Source organism: Rhinolophus sinicus, chromosome 16 (assembly GCF_057876585.1).
Source record: "Rhinolophus sinicus isolate RSI-liver-muscle chromosome 16, RSI-T2T, whole genome shotgun sequence".
Taxonomy (NCBI): Eukaryota; Metazoa; Chordata; class Mammalia; order Chiroptera; family Rhinolophidae; genus Rhinolophus; species Rhinolophus sinicus.
The window spans coordinates 33,033,771-33,038,201 of NC_142516.1; positions in this window are offsets into that span (position 1 = coordinate 33,033,771).

The following is a 4,431-nucleotide window of genomic DNA, read 5'->3' on the forward strand; positions in this document are numbered from 1 at the left end:
GTGGTTTGAGTGAATATGTATAGTCAAGAGGCAGCAGGGAAAAGGCCCTAAATTACTGGTTGGCAGGTCAGCTTGGGGTGCTAGGATTGCTTGGAGCAGAAGGGAAACGAGTTCTCTCAAGGTTAAGAGCAGGTCAAGTGCAGACACAAACGCTAAGACCTGCTTGTTCCTGGTCCCCAGCTCTGGCCCAAGATCAGTTGCTCTGGGATCCAGTTGAGGGTAGATATGCCTCAGAGGATGTAGTGTGGTGCTTGGCAGGGGGAAAAAGGGCTGAAGATGGGGAGGGAGGTTGCTAGTCCTTACTCCAAATGACTGGAGTTGAGCCAGCTGACCAGCTTCTCTTACATAAACCAGGGTTGGTGATAGGCCCCGTTTGCTTCAGGAGAGGGTGCCCTGAGAACTGAAAGTGGCTGCGCAGCGTGCTCTGGGAACAGGATATCTTTTTTTTTGAGGTTGGAACCATAGATCCTAGATGCCCTTTGTAAGAGGACGACACAGTGACCGTTCTGAGTGATACTCTTCCCAGAGCCTGTGTCAGGCTGTAGCTGAGAGACGGCAGACTGCTAAATCACCACCCTCCTCACAGCCACCTTTGGAAGACCCGTCAGAGCTGGGCCACAGAGCCAGGCAAGGCAGTACCTATTTCTCTTTTATGGCACTTGTTCTTTCCAAGACACGCTGGATACAGCTGCCCTTTGCTCTGCCTTTAAGAGACTGATTCCAAACATGACTCACATAGGCACCTACCTATATGATTAAAGGTTACAAAACAGGAAGGGGAGGTGAACGAGTTGAAGCAACTAAGAGGGCTTCCTAGAGGAGAAGAGGACAGGAAAGGACTGGAATTAGCCTCTCCCAAAGTGAGGTTTTTAGAATCCCTAATCCATGGAACAATAATTGGTATTTGCAAAATGTCCCATAGTCAAATTATTTTGGAGAAGTACAGATTAAAACAAAGGCGTGCTTCTTGACTTCACAACCTCAGGTTTTTGGTTACTATGAGACTTGTTCGTGGAACATGCTCAGAAAAGGTGACGGGATGTGGAGTTGGGGGGGGCCTGGCCTGGGCCTCTGGCCTCCATGGAATCTTGGTCCTGCTCCCATTTTCCAGCCAGGCTTTCCAGCAAAGTGTATCACAGAAGGACTTTGTGGACTTTCTGGGGTCCCTATCCCCAGGCCATGAAAGGACTTCCTTGTTCTCCCTCAGGCCACATGCCTTATTCCAAATGGTCAACTGGCTCCTGTCATCTTTTGGGTCTTTTTGCAGAGGTTTTGGCACCTCATTTATGCTCCAGCTTTCCTGTCCCTGCCAGTTGATTAGTATTGATCTGGCCCACAATGTTCCTAATAGAGCTGAAGGCTCCCAGGCCAGGCCTCAATGATCCAGCTGCCACCCAGACACTTCTTAGAGCAGGTACTCAGAAATAGCAAGTCAGGGGGTCAAGACCCTTGGCTTAGCTTTGGGGGTTAATGTTGTTAAGAGCCTAGGAACCAAGTGTTGTTGTTTCTCATTTGGCTGATATCAGAAAGAACAAAATGGGGTGGGGGGAAGGAGGGAGAGAGAAAGGATCACTCAATGTTACTTGTGCTTAGCCACAACTTATTTCATGCTTTTGTGTTGAGATGGCTGGAAGCTTTGACAGGGTAGAAACATGGGCTTCTAATTGTGAACTACTGTGAAGACAAAAGAAAGTTCAGATTTCTTAGCTTGGTTCTTCTGCCCTCATGTCAGCACCTCCAAGGAATAATCCAGAGAAACAAATGTGAGAAATTTGTTTCTACACTACCACTAGAGAGAGGTGTGAATTGAACTCAAGATGGGGTTGTAAGCTCTTACGATTCAGCGCTCCAAGATGTCCTCTCAAATTCCCCCTGGCTGAGCCTCACATCTGAGCATTCCTCTTGATTAGTGTATAATTGCTGAAGTCCAAATTTTTTTTTTTTAAGATTTTATTGGGGAAGGGGAACAGGATTTTATTGGGGAACAGTGTGTACTTCCAGTACTTTTTCCTGGTGCAGCTCAGCTCCAGGTCCAGTTGCCGTTGTTAGTTGCAGGGGTCACAGCCCACCATCCCATGTAGGAGTCGAACCAGCAACCTTGTGGTTGAGAGCCCACTGGCCCATGTGGGAATTGAACCGGCAGCCTTCGGAGTTAGGAGCACGGAGCTCCAACCGCCTGAGCCACTGGACCGGCTCTGAAGTCAGAATTTTTAAAGGATAATACTCATTTACTGAGCTCAGAGTCACATGTTTACTACATTTCTCGTTAAGCAGTATTCAGAGCTATAATTAACATCCTTAGTGCTATCTATGGACTGGATGAAAACAAATGATCAATTCCTGTCTTCAAAAAAATAAACTTCCAGGCCGGCCCGGTCAAGGCCATTTGCCGATTGCAGAAAACACTGTTCTGGGTATCATCACCTGAGGTGTGGCAGTTTGGGCCCTGGGAAACATCCCTCATCTTCTGCCCCGGCGGGCCCTTCTGCTAAAAACAAAATTATTGGGCCGTCCCTGGTGGCTCAGGTGGTTGAAGCTCCGGTGCTCCTAACTCCGAAGGCTGCCGGTTCGATTCCCACATGGGCCAGTGGGCTCTCAACCACAAGGTTGCTGGTTCGACTCCTGCAAGGGATGGTGGGCTGCGCCACCTGCAACGAGCAATGGCAACTGGACCTGGAGCTGAGCTGCACCCTCCACAACTAAGACTGAAAGGACAACAACTTGACTTGGAAAAAAGTCCTGAAGTATACACACTGTTCCCCAATAAAGTCCTGTTCCCCTTCCCGATAAAGTCTTTAAAAAAAAAAATTATTGTCCCAACCAACATGCTTAAGTTTCCACTATTAGATCTTTTTCTCTCTTTTCGGGGAATGGGGATGTTATATTACCTGATTAAAGATGCTATTCCCTGAAAGTGGATACACCCCACCCCCAGTGCCAACCATTCAGGGTAAGTATGAATTAAAGGGGAGAATATGGGTTCAGTTCTGGTTCTACCACTGCTGCTTGTAGCCATATGACTAGGGACAAGTCTTTCATCCTCTGTAGACATCATGTTTTTCATCTTCTACAGTGAGGAGAGGAGTTCAGATTAGATTTTGGATGACTTCCTGGATCCTTAACACCCACAGTACACTGGGACAGGGAAGTCTAAGAAGAATAAGAAATCATCACTGTCCTCAAGCAATTTGTCCTCCAAGCAGGTAAATATTATAGCAGAGTTTGTTAAATTTTCCTAATGGCTTCCAATAAAACATTGGGAATTGTAGTGGGTTGAATAATGTCCTCCAGAAGTTCATGTCCACCCAGAACCTCAGAAAGTGATCTTATTTGGAAATAGGGTCTTTGCAGATGTAATTAAGGTAAGGATTGAGATGAGTTCATACTGGGTTAGGGTGGGCCCCAAGGAAAGTGTCCTTATGAGACAGGAAAGGACATACAAGGAAGGATACACAAGATGATGTGAAGATAGACACAGAGGTGGGAGACACATCTGTAAGCCAAGGGATGCCACCAGCCACCAGAAGGTAGAAGAGGCAAGGAAAGATCCTCCCTTAGAAACTTGGGAAGTATCATAGCCCTGCAGACAGCTTGATTTTGGACTTCTGGCCTCCAAAACTGTGATATAATGAATTTCTATTGTTTTAAAACCAAGTTTGTGGTAATTTGTTTTGGCAGCCCTAGCAAACTAATGCAGGAGTATTCTGACAAATTTTCAGACACCAATTTTTATAACATCACAATTGAGATTTAAGAAAATTTTTTTCTTTCATGATAATACAAAGAGGACCTGTACTCATGTAGGAGTGCTAAGATTTAAAAGCAACAATTAAAGCTCAGAACTACACTTAAATTGATTCTCCCTGAGAAAACCTTCTGTCCCTTCCAGGACGTAGGCAGTAATCCCTCAAACTGCCCACCTCTGGCTGTCTTATCCTACCTATCTCAAATTATCTCAACATTTTACAGTTTGGGGGGTGGGGGGTGGGAGATGAGGGTAAGGGAGATCGAATATATGGTGATGGAAGGAGAACTGACTCTGGGTGATGAACACACAATGGGATTTATAGATGATGTAATACAGAATTGTACACCTGAAATCTATGTAATTTTACTAACAATTGTCACCCCAATAAACTTAATAAAATAAAAAAATAAATAAAAAAAAACAAAACATTTTACAGTTTTACTATAGGTAATTTTTTTTATATATAGTGCAGGCTGTAGAGTCTTAGGATGCTTTCCCAGCCTGAATTTATTAGCCAATAACATGTACAGCTGTCTGCAGTCCCCCTTGATAGCAGGAGATGATAGATCTAGCGAAGGCCTGAGATACCTGAACTGGCTTTACTATAGAATCTGTCTTGTGCCCACTTGTGCAGATCTGGAGTTGCTAGACAGCATGTGAGAAGGATCCCCAAAGATGGAGGA